This window comes from Haemaphysalis longicornis, unplaced genomic scaffold, assembly GCF_048455015.1.
Source record: "Haemaphysalis longicornis isolate Haplotype H1 unplaced genomic scaffold, Haemaphysalis longicornis Haplotype H1 scaffold_4, whole genome shotgun sequence".
Lineage (NCBI taxonomy): Eukaryota > Metazoa > Arthropoda > Arachnida > Ixodida > Ixodidae > Haemaphysalis > Haemaphysalis longicornis.
In genome coordinates, this window is record NW_027526361.1 from 122,450,889 (window position 1) to 122,464,263 (window position 13,375).

Consider the following 13,375-nt stretch of genomic DNA (forward strand, 5'->3'; position numbering starts at 1 on the left):
TCAACACTTGCGGGCCCTGGCTCATTCGTCCTGAGTGTATTTACGCCGAAGCATTACGTTCTCCATTGAAAATTCACATTACGACAATAATTGCAATAATCTGTGAGGTCCCACCTGCGTTTCTAAGTTTTCATAATGTTTTTTACCAATAACGTCAAAATCATTTCATCCAGATTACTGGTAGGACTACTGAACGACAATTTGGCCAGCTTGAAATATTACGTAATACAGTCGAGTCCACTTATAACGATACCGTTTATAACAATACATCGGACATAACAATGAACAGCTATGGCACCGTCAACTTTTGTATTCTTTCTATGATAAAATAAACCGGTTATCAAAATGCTCCAGTGCCACGATATCGGATATAACGGTTGAATCCGGTTACATTGTGCACTACAAGTGCAACAGTGATGACTCTAACAACGTGATTGCGCAGCCTTCTCAGGTAGTGTTTTTGCAGGAGGCCCAATGCGGAACACAGTCCCTCGGAGACTTTGTTTCCGCCAAGGACATTTACGTCAGCTAGGTAAAGCACCAACAAATGCTCTTGGAAAAGATTTGCGCCAACTTTACACGCGGCAAACAAAGGTGACCGACTGTGGCTTCTTTTCCGCTAATTATCTGTAGTACGACCTTGCTGGCATGCGAATAAAACGTTTTGAGCTGTGTTCCATCTTTTTATTTCGCAACCCGCTTATACCAATTATCGGTTATAACGATGGGATTTTCTTGGCACTTGGATATTGTTACAAGTGGACTAGACTGTAGTGGCAACAGATGCATCAAAACGTCCGGATAGGGCAGGTGTGGGCATTTTTAGTCCACACCTTAACTGCTCAGTCTCACTGCCTTTACCAGACTTGGCTCCAATATTTTAAGCCGAATTCTTATCGGTAGTACTGGCCTTAAAACAAGTACCTCCGCAGCACTTGAATATAGCTATAATTACTGACTCGCTATCCGTCTGTTCCGTTTTGTCATCATCCGAAAATTCACCCCTGATTCGTGAGTTCAACTTTCTTGTGCCTTTCCATTTGCGGGACATCTGCCTCATCATGGTACCCGGGGATAAAGGTTTACTCCTTAATGAAGAGGTTGACCTTTTGGCGCGATTGTCTTTGGACAATCTTTGATTGTCTTTGGACGTCAATACATCCTCGGGTCTTTCACATCTAAGTTCTCGTGCTAATATTTCCCTTAACGTGAACCTTTTGAAATTGAGCACGAGCTCATAGGGCACTCTGAAATAGCGCAGACTTTAAAATTACTCGTCAGGACACATTGTATCAAGATTATTAGACTATTTAACATCTGCACACCTTCGTGGGGCGTCTGAAAGCCACTCAAGTCTTCGTAGGAGGGTACGTTCGGGAGTTTTAGCAGTTTTCTCGAGTGGTGGTAGATTGTGAGGTTTTTGCCTCCAAAACATTGCTGCAGCAGTTCGACGGAGATGAGATACCTCTCGTTATTTGTTGGTAATCCGCTGATGACGATTTTCACTATTTCCTTCAGATAACTGCGCAACTACCTCGATTTGTCAACTTCTGTTAGCCATGGGTTTTTATTTGTGGTCTACTCAAACTGGTCCCAAAATGCACTCTACCGTATGAATTCTCCGTGAAAGGTTGGATATGAAATTTAGACAAGCTAATTTGATCTCGTTCTTAAAGTAAAGCTACGGCCTGTACCGCGCCTGGCGTCGTTAAAGGACATGTGGCTTCAAGATGTCTTTCAGCGCGAAGAGCACGCGTGCGATAAAGGCGTGGTATTTTATTGGAGTTCTTAGCTCATCGTCTACTTCTTCATCGGTGACGAGGTCATTTATCTCTTTCACTATTTCGGTGAAGGCGGTATCTTTTCGCTTGAACATATTAAGTGGTTCAGCCAGATTACCGATCGGTAGTCGGGTCTCCTCCATCACGGCCTGCATCTCTCTGATGATCTTTGTAGTGGAGGCGCGGAGCGCTCCACGTTTCGGTTTCATACGGTCCATGATGGGGCTCGGTACGCAGATATGTCGCTCGGGTGGGGGATGATGCGCTGCGTCGGTTTTGGCCGTGCGTCCTTTTTAATATTCTTGCTTCATCAGTAGGGTTCTTCAACGCTGTAATGCTTCCCTCCTGGTCCCGCCTTCTAATGTTTGAAGCCAAGGAAGCAGGCGCCTGTTAGATGAGCCCCGGGTTTTGGCTACCTTCAAATTACCAGCGTAATTCTGTAGAAGATGGCGATATCACGAGAAGTGCTACCCGTCCGGTGGCTCCTTTACTCTTCTCTTTGTTGTCGTTATAGCCTGTTGTCTTTCTAACGAGATAACATTTTGCAACAATTAACATACGTCTAGTTGTACGGGAGGTCTCATTCTCCTGACACGGTGAGATGTGGAGATCTCAGTAATTCTGTGCTAAGCAAAAAAAGTTCCGGCGGCAACTTCCCAATCTACTGCCGTATCTAGGCTCCCCTAAAAATGTCAGGCTTGAATATATCGGCGTCATCGCCTAGGAAGCGGAGCGATTTCGCAAAAGGTTTTCTGCGAAACCTACCACCGGTAGCAATGATAGTAGAGGCATTTATGACCTGTTTGCCTACTAGGGCTTACAACGGCGCTTTAAAATATTTTAAAGAGCTTTTAAATATTATATGTGATGCCAGAGGCGCCCGGATTTATGAGACACTTGCCTACCAATAGCAACATCAGAATTAAAATTCTTCGTCAGAAACAGATATACTATACACAAGCGAAAATACATTTTGTTTCTCGGTGGAGCCCAAGGCGACTAAGCCGTATGTTATTCAGCCATCCTTCCCACGTGTACGTTCTATTAAAGTAAAAAAAGGAACCGTGCGACACTCCGGAGTGCAAATTGTGTGCGCGTTTCTAACAGACATTGCAATAGCTTGTAAGAATAATGCCAATCCCAACGCCGTTAAAGGCTGCCCACGTACACACCTTCACGGTCTTTACATCCTAATATTAACGCCTTCCTAGCGTCGCTAACGGCGAGGGTAGGAGGAAAGAGGCCCGATCGTATATATCTCTGAAGTTAATCTTTCTGCCACTTGCCTCACGCTGAACCTAAACCCTAGTTACGTGTAGTTTCAAGCATGAAGTATGCTAATGATGTTTAGATATTATTGGCGCAATGCCCAGTATGGCAAAAGGCGCTACCAAAGAGTGTGAGGTATGCTCTTCGTGAGGGCTGCGGCGACGCGTTCACTAAATGCATACCCGGCACAGGTGCATGACTTTTGCAAGGATGTTTGGAGCCTCGACGTTAATGCTCTCGGGAATAGCATTAGACAAGCTAACTGTCAGCGGAAGATTACGTTTGCTGTATTCATTCATAAAAGTGAGTGTTAGACTGCGTGGCCCGTGAAGCCATACCCGCAGCGGCGAAGTCTTCATTCATCTGGGACGTACGTTTGCATGGGTGTAGAATACCTCTCCAATAATTACGTGTACATTTATACCATCAGCAGCGACCCAAGTTGACAAGAGGCGTTCCTCAGGGTAAGGTGCTGAGTCATACACTGTTTGACATCTCCATAAAAGCTCCAGAAAAAGGCGTGCTAAGTAAGTAGAACACCGACGAGTCTTGTGTAAGCAGTTGTGGTCATACTAAGCGAATGCTGCGGTCAAGACCTAAGAGGGCATGTTAGTCTACTGCGGCGAACTCCTGGCAACATGGCGAATTCCTGGCATCCCTGGCAACATGAGGCGAAAATCTCAGGGATCAAATGCGCTGTGATTCCCTTTACGAACTTTCACCTTACGAACTACAAACTCACTCTTAGCATCGCGTTTGGGGCAGTTCAATTCAATATGTCTCACACTATGAGTCCTCGGGCATGTCATTTGACAGGTAATTCATTTGGTTACCCCAAGCATGCGATTACATAAATCCCCTGCATATTCCGCATGCTGTCTACAAAAACCAGTGGTTGATCAATCAACTCTCGTCTCCAGCTCTAAAAAGCATTTTGCATTGGCGGGATGCGCTGTAGTATCCATTTTCGATGGTGTTTTGGAGCCGTGCGCGCTTTCGTATGAAGGTACGTGTAAGCCCCTAATTTTCTCGGTAACAAGTTTTAGGAATGTATGTCAGCCGGCAGTTACAGGAAATGGAACTTATTTAACCTGTTCTCACACAAACAAAATGCACAGAGAGCAAGTGTTTAACAATGTAATTGAAATGAGAACTTCGACGGTATAAAACCACAATAGGCAATAGCTTGCTTAACGATGATGACCGCTCGTCCCAGAATTTTAGGAGGCTTAAGCAAATTAATTTACTGCATATACACCAAAGCCTTATATTTTTTCCTGTGGCTTTCCTAATTTGAGCCATTATATTGCTCTCATGATGTCTTTTCAATATTCTGGGTGGCCAAGTTTTGATTTGAAGGATATATATATTGCAAAAAAACAACCTGCACGAGCCATCCGAGCGTACTAACATTGATTGCGTCACATTTCCCAGCCGTACTTCAGCTCTGGCACGTTAAATTGAACACAACACAAAATGATTGATGGAGCGTTGTGAAGCCGTTGTTCTACAGGAGGTGTTTTTAGTGACGTGTAGCATTGGATGACAGGCAGATGTGTTAAAGCTGAAAAATTGGATACATTCAAGCTCTGTGACGTCCCTGGCAATTTGAGGCACGAGCCATGACTGGCTACATATTACGTACGCCCAACCTATCACAAGTGGGAGCATTTGGTTCCAAATAATTTTTTGTTTGATTCTTGCCTCACCGCCGCATATCACGTTATACTATGCGTGATATATGGTACTGCACCTGCCCAATTCGAAATTGGATTCACCTGTGTTTGACCTTCAGCTGTCCATCGAATAGGAAACATAAAATCAAAGAATCTGTGTCGCCCTGCAAATGCAATACCCGGAAAATTACGAAATTTTCTTTCTCATTTGCAAAGTAAGACGGCAAACGATATCCTCTGGTTTGGTTACTTATTTGTTTTCTTGCCAGCGTCTGCGTGTTTTGCGTCACTTTTTTTTTGCGTGACACGCAGGCTAGCTGCATGGCCTTTGCTCACTGGAGTAGAATGTTCGTCTTTGATTGTAAATATTCTAGACCTGACTCGGTGGTTCTCTGACGATAAACGCTGAGGGATAACCGTTGGCAAGGGACACACCGCCACATTGAATTCGCCGACACGCGCAGGCCTCCGAAGGTCATTTGTGCACTTTCCCTTCGCCGCCTGTGTGTTCTTTGAGTTGTTAGCGAATTACAAGTTCGCTACAAGAAACTTTGTTCATTAAAGAAACCTGCGTCGTCTTTGCGACGTGAGAACATTTATTTGCTGACTTCCTGGTATATCACAAGATGGTGTACAGATTTAACACAGGGAACCGTCTAGAATGCATGTTTGTAGAATAATTATTTGAATTGATTTAAAAGACAGATGAATTTGCAAGTGTCGAGTTGGGTGACTGCGCTCGCAATCAAGTAGTACTCGCGCTGCAGCAGAAACAGCCATTACTGAACTCCACCCGTAAGGATGCATCATTTGTAGGGATGGGTTTATTTGAAAAAGAAATGTATTTTACGCGAGGCGAAATAATATCTGCCGTTTTGAGCAGTCGATGCCGTCGAACTTCTACGTGGCGTAAACTAAAAAACAAGAACCGTGGAAGGAGCTAAAAACTCCAATGCGCGCGGGGATATTCACGCGACACAACAGCGCCTCTAGATTACGCTAAACAATGCATGACTTTCAAGGCAAGGTGCTTTGATTGCGTCAAGATTCCGGCTTCTTCCAGCAATGCTAGTCTATTACTTTACGCATGTTGTATTGTGGATTCTCAAACGCGTTCTAACACACATTAGTGTCCTCTCAGTGCGGAGTTACTAATGTTCTGCGGATTGGTAAAATAACTACACAAGAAGATTTGCTAATTACGGCGAATTGTACCATCAGAAGTGGCGATACATCCAGTTAAGCGCATTTCTGGCTGCCTCTTGTGTCGTATTTTCTCTGCTCCGTATATTGCACTTGCACAATCGCCTTGCTCGCTACACGGCGGTGTTAGTCGCTTCTCTGCTTGTCGGTGCCTTTAGTGTACATCGTTCCGGGGTGCATCCACTGCTGCTCGCTGTGACTTTCTCATTTTACGGAAGTTGGTGGTCGAACGCTCTTTACGTGCAGCAGTTCGGTGGAGACCTCTTCACACTGTCGTACTTTGTTGTCACGAAGTGACACCTACGGGCACAATTTCTGTCTCATCTGATGACGTTCACCATAACAATACCAAGGCTCCTGGATCAAGTGATCGATCGGGGTGCCAAATACTAACTGCGTGAGGCCAGCTTGCGCATTTAGCGAATCACACGTGAGACGAAACGCAAGCAAACCACATTACGCCACGCAGTGAAAAAGAAATATTTGGTCTTTTGCCTGCTGTGGTTTCCGAAGACAGCAGATATTTCCTACGAGGAGCTAAGTGTTACAACCCATAACCCGCCATCTTATAGCATGTGCACGTGAGCTGGGGCCGTGCTGGCATTTGAACTTAAGAACATGCTCTCGGCAGCAGACACGGCCATTCATGTTCGTCACAAACCTTCTCTGCTTCGTGGACAAATCTACCTTATACTTTTGCGCAGAATAATGCGGCGAATGCCCCGGTGATACTTTGGCTGCAAGGCGGTCCGGGTACTACTTCTCTGCTTTGAGTCTTCAGCGAGCATGGGCCGTACAGCGTGTCCAGGGACGGCACGAGAGCGCAGTTCCGCCGAGTCACATGGGCACAGAGGTACTCCATGCTGTACGTGGACCAGCCCGCGGGAACAGGGTTCAGCTTTACCGAGAGCGTGTCTGGCTTCGCCGGGAACATGACGGACGTTAGCCGTGACATGCTGCAGTTCCTGGAGCAGTTCTTCACGCTTTTCAGCGAACTGTTGCCAAACGAATTCTACATTGCGGGAGAATCCTACGCGGGTTTGTGTTTTTTCACACAATGCTGGTAGCCTATATTTGTTAGCGTCGTTTCGGCCAGAGACATTTTCCACTATTACCTAAACTAAACTGAATTTGCAAACTTGCAACATGTCCCTTTTCTAAAAATATCATGGATAAGTTATGTTTTTGTTAGCCATATTGGTAGGCAGCACTTCAGGAGTCACGATTGTTATTGAAAGCATTGATGATAGCAAATACAATGTCAACAGAAGTTCCGTTATTGGTGTAAAAACAGTGATTTTGAAAATGTGACGGCGGAGAGCTATTAGAAGGTTGCAAGCGTTGAATAATAGTAATTTTTTACATTATTCTATTGCTAGCGGACCGGTTCATAATAGTATTGATACCTCAGAGCAATAAAGTCCTCTATTTCCAACCAGCAAGAAAACATAGTACAACCACTGTGTGTTTATTGGGAGTGTGATAATGATAGTAGCGGCTGGTGTATTTCGTAGGCATCCAAAATGTTGTATCTGTTAATGTGAAGTCACAGGCGTCCGCTGCGGATGGGTGCAAATACAGGCCGGAAAGGTATTTTTGGCTGGTTTACGGCTTTGAATTATACCTTCCGAACATTTATCCCAAAAATTACTAACCCTGTTGCAATTTTCCACTCACTAATAAATATACTCTGAGTTCGCGTTTTTGGCGTTCCAAAAGAAGCAATAGTACGACACCGAACTAGCTATAACAAGAACTTGAACTAAAAGAAACAACCGAACACCGAACTAGCTCCGACCAGTAACTTGAAGCTAAGTAATGTTCAAGGTTATAATGACCCTTGTCAGGTGACCATTCCGGATGTTAAATCTATGAAATTCACAAAACAAAAGAGTCAAAACATTTCACGAACTGCAGTTAACAAGGTCAATGAAACTAAAAATGCGACCCACCGCGGTGGCTCAGTGGCTAAGGCGTTGCGCTGCTGAGCACGAGGTCGCGGGTTCGATTCCCGGCCGCGGCGGCTGCTATTCTGATCGAGGCGAAAAGCAAAAACGACCGTGTGTACGAGATTTCGGCGCACGTTAAAGATCCCCAGGTGGTGAAAATTAATCCGGAGCCCTCCACTACGGCGCGCCTCATCGCCTGCGTTGCGTCGGCGCGTTAAAACCTACAATCAATCAAACTAAAAATGCCGGAACGCCTTTGTGGGCTCTTCGCTAAATCATGACCCAGCGATGCACATATGAATTTCTGTATTTCATACAAGCACCAATGTCAAGTCTCTATCCTTATCTCTAAAGTTATGGTCACCATCCCACATTGTAATGCGGCCATCCGTTACGTGATAACCAAGACTTAGCAGCCGTGATTGGGCCATAACTTTGATGGAGCACGAAAGAGTAACGATCCCGGCTGTTTGCACATACTCAACTTCTGATGGTTGCTACTTGCTAGAACAAGTGGATAGTTTCAGTAATTTTTGAAACCATTCCTGGCAAATAAATTTTTACAATCACATGAGCCCGGCGTGGGGCAATCACACTTCATACAAAGGAACCTCCTTTGTAGAACCAGGACACTTAACTTCAACCAAGAGATTCACACCCCTTTTGTAGGGCTTCATAAAAGTGTAAACCAAGATAACAGTAAGACCTATAAGAAATATTGTACAACTGTAAAATAAAACTGGACCCGCAAACACTTGATTACTCAAAAAGACGGTAACCTAGGTTGGTGTTTTCAGTGTCGGTATGGCTCGTATATATCACCTATAGTAAAACTTAGTTAAGTGAGAAGACCTGGTAGTAAATGCATCAACTCAGAGCAGTAATGCCAACCTGTCGGTGAACATAGACTTTATTCTAGAAGTCGCGCTAACTACTTCAGGATTAGTAAACTCGAAGAGCTTGACCAGAGAGCCGTGATTGGCTTTGTAGGCGCTTTTTGATATACGAACGGGAGAGCTCTAGCAGACCACAGGTGAATTATAAAGCTTCTATAAGAAACAAGTGATAAAAAAGTATTTGAAATAAGCAGATCGAACGCAGCCAACATAATGGAAACATTTACCACGTAACAAGTGATACCAGATGCTCAGGTTATGTCATAAAAGCCGCCGTCCAACCTGGATGAAGTACTCCATTTTCGCGCAACGAACACTGGATACTCAATTATTTCGAAAGTAATACTTCCGGAATACATTTTTTTTTAAATTCAAACATTCATCAGTCTTTTAAGCTGTCCCTAGTATGAAAAATGAACATGATTGCAATATTTTGGTCTTGTCATGTCAATTTGTACAGACATTCCAGATCAATGAGACTTTTCTCCGCGGTCTACAAGTTTTTCCGAAGGTACATGGAACCGATGTGCGATTATAACTTCCTGGGGGTTGGAAGCAACCTGCCAAGAGTGCACAAATTCCTCCCTTTACTTTACTTGTGTATTGAACAATGATATTTCCACGCTCTTTTTTGCGTTAATAGCATAACGCAAATCAGCATAAATGACTAAAATCACAAGATAATCACAGCCTCTACTTCGCGAAATGCGGAAAATTTTGTGATCATTCCTCTTCATCCGGCTGGAGAAGCTTTCCTTGAAGCCAACAAAAAAATCCTGTTAGTTGTTGTGTACTGTCTACAGCATCGACCAAAGGATGCTGAATTCTTCGGTGTTCCTCAACTTAGTCCATCCTGCTCATTTCCACTTGCTTGTTCATAGCGAGTTTGTTTTCCGGCGTCCGGGATTACCACACTTTTGGGTGCGACATTTCTGTTATCGCACCCACAGAGTTTCTTAGTAAGTATACTAGAGAGGAAACTGCGCCTCGTAATCCATGTCGTCGGGGGGGGGGTTATAGGAAGACACTGCTTTTTGGCTTCGGCTTGGAATGACAATTGGATTCTTAAGCGGTTTGGGGGATTCGTATTCTTCACTATTTATTAACACGACCAAGAGCTACGATGAAGCTGAAATCCTTCCTGTCCTGTGGTAGCGGTGTTCGGTGAAACAGCAGGCAGTGCGTGATCGTACCTGACGTTGGTAATGTCGCAGTCGAAGGATGAATGACTGAGCGGGTAGTCTACCGCCGCGAAATTTGTAGCCGACGAAAAAAATAACCAAAGGTACTTCGGCGAAGACTAGATACGACACATACGGGCGCCTGAAACTGTACTATCTTGTTATCATCCCTGACTCTTTAACGCCACGTTTACTTTTTTCTGGTTAAACTGTAGCTGACGGTCGGTGGACCGGTTCACCAAGAAGGTGACGTTTTCATAAGGATGCTCAAAAGATTTTCCTAACTCTTCAAACAACTTATTATTTGAAGTAATGGTAAAGTTGATAAAATAAAAGTCTCTGATGAGCTTCCTCCACAAATATCAACATTGTTGGTAACTACCACCTTGGCCTGCAAAACAGCATGCACAAACTTTCCGGCAAAAATACGCTTTACTTCCTTTTAAAACAGGCTGTGTTTATTTTCCACTTACACAAATGCACACCATTTTTCACGTTTTCGTAGAACTTTGCTTAAATTTGCGGTCACTAAAACGTTTCAATTCAAGCCAATAATGAAACTGAGGCGAGCGCATGATTTCATGGCGGTCCATGACGACACAGACGGCCTTGATTCACGTGAGCCGCATAGACGCTAGCGCCAGATTCCTCTCTAGTGTATATTGTAAGAACCTCTATGCTCGCACCGGCAACGCACTACGCAGGAACACTTAATTAGACACACAACTCCTGGGTCCGGTCATGGTCTGAGTTACAGACAAAAAAAAATTCTCGCGCCTTCGCGCTTGGGGAACACGAGTAAATGCAGAGCATTGGGGCCTCAGTACTGATTGAAGGCAGTGTTGCTTCCATCGCTTCTTCCGTGATGCTGGAGTAGCAGACACAAGTAAACGTGGGCACGAGCGTCAACCAAGGAAGGAAGGAGCAACGCAGTGACTGAAACACGAGCGACCGCTAGCCGCTATATTTGCAGCGCGCGCAGTAGAGGGAGAGCAGTACGGGGGGGAGAGCGCGCATGCGCAAGCAGCGCGCGCCCTTACACGACCCACCGCGCTGCTATCACGCACCTGTTACGCCGAGACCGCGACGGAGCGAACGGGCTGACTACGACGCATGCGCGCGCCAGCTGCTGTTGAGAGAGAGGACGGAAGGAGAGGCGCACCTGCTGCGGACGCGAAACTGTTGACACCGTCCGACGCAGGAACAGGCGAGGCTAAGAAATGCTCTGCATTTAAAAGACTTGATAACTCGCGTAGCAGTGGCGCCACCAGTGCGCGCCGCGGTGACGCGAACATTATCACTCCCACACCTGTTTGACACGTTTGGTAAGAAAACCGCTGCGGTGCCGGGAATTTCACGTTTGGTTTTCACGACCATATTCAGCGCGTAGTGGTAGCTAAGCGTTCGTATCAAGACCTTATCAGCTGCCTGTAGCCTACTTTGCCTTGTTTTCTCTCTGTCGACGTTTTGAAATATCCGTAGTGCCCTCTAAAAGGCGTTCCGAGATAAAGGGGGGCGAATACAGAGCAACCGGCAACGGTGGCTCAGTGACTCAGAGTTTGTGCTGTTGAGCCCAATGGTGCGGGTTCAATGTTCGGCCGTAGCGGCCGCTCTTTTAATAGAGGCGAAAAGCGAAAACGCCTGTATGTTTGAGATATCGGCTTGCGTTAAAGATCCTTAGGTAGTCAAAATTATTCCGCAGCCCTCTACTTCGGAGTGGCTTATTACCTGTTTAGCGTCGGCGCGTTAAACCTCACAATCACCATCACCAAATACATAGCACCTAGGGGAGCTAAATGCACGGCGAGAAAACGTTTCGACTCAACCGATATGTTCATACAGAGGTTTCGAGATAACTAAAGTTTACTGTATTCAGCGATGCGAAAAATATTGTCTTTTAGCAGAGTTTGCCAGCCTGCCCGTTTTTTTTTCATGCCTTGCTCTCGTTGGTGTGAGTGATCGAAGCCTATCTCGTATGTGTTCACACTTCTTGCAGCTGGTTCGATGGTTACTGACGGTATATTTCTTTACATTACAGGCAAGTATGTCCCTGCAATTGGCGCCACAATACATGAAAACGCTGACACAATAGCGGTGAAGATAAATTTCCAAGGCATTGCCGTGGGCAACGGATTTACGGACCCAGTCAATATGCTCAACTACGGCGAGTTTCTGCATACAATTGGATATATTGACCGCTTATCTGCTGATTACATGGCACAGGCTTCCTTTGAAGCTAGACAAAATATCCGTGCGGGTCGCACGTCAATGGCATTTCATATTATGGACAGCCTCATTTTAGGATTGATAACCAACGAAACGTTTCTGAAGAAAGCCACGGGAATTGAATACTATTACAATTTCCTGCGTGAAAAAGAGCCAGGGGACACTAGAGACTACAAGAAATTTGTATCGAGGACGGAGGTTCGCCGCGCCCTGCACGTTGGCCAGGAATATTTTTCCACGAGTCGCGATGTCGTGATCAATCATTTTGTCGATGATATCATGCGTTCGGCAGTGCCGCAGCTGACTTTGCTTTTGGAGAATGGCTACAAAGTGCTTGTCTACAGCGGCCCACTCGACATTTCCGTTCCCACAACGACCACTGAGCGCTTCCTGTCAGAGATGGCCTGGTCACGGGCACAGCGGTGGGCCCATGCGCCCCAGCACCAATGGTGGAGCGCGGATGGAACGCAGTTGATTGGTTACAAGAAGAGTGTGGAGAACCTTAGCTTCGTTGTAGTGCGGAACAGTGGACACATGGTTCCCTACGAGCAGCCGAGAGCCGCGTTTCAACTGCTGACAGCTTTTATCGAAGATACTGCACCCTTCTAAGATTTGGGATGTTCCGTTTACAAAGCCAGTCCTTCTTTTTATGTGTTAAAAGTGTTCAGAATCTTTAAGACATATCCTGTCTGAAAATTAAATGCCAACTGGTTTGTGAAACACAGTCGGTGGAATCTTTTTTCAAGAATTCTCAGTATCAACTGCGGCTGGAGCTCACGTTACGAGCGTTTGGTTGATGTCGACGCCTTCCAGCGGCGGGTTTGGCCCCGATACGTAACTATCCGTAAGAAAATATTTACTGCAGGCGAAAGGAACAAGATATTGTTTATGCACGTTAGGTATTATTATAAGATAGTACAGGCAGCTGCCAAAAGAAAATTTGATTACAAAACATTAGGCAGTTTCCGTAAAACACACTTTTTTTCCGGCTGCTCCTATTGTTTTCGTTTTTCTAGAACTCCTGACAGTTGATTGCATTATTGGAACACCGTGACACGAAAAAAGAACAGGCAGGTTAAAATCACACTTCGTGAAAACGTTTTATTATGTCGGTGATTACCGCTATGTAGTTTTATTTTGCATGGGTGGCCTTCTTAGAATGTCGAAACTTAGAAGTTTCCACAATTGGGCTTT

General features: G+C 45.1%; 1 pseudogene; it reads left to right on the forward strand.

The window, feature by feature from the left end:
• Positions 1–6,547: 6,547 nt before the first annotated feature.
• Positions 6,548–12,940, forward strand: LOC144179985 (venom serine carboxypeptidase pseudogene; annotated as a pseudogene).
• The last annotated feature ends 435 nt before the right edge of the window (positions 12,941–13,375 follow it).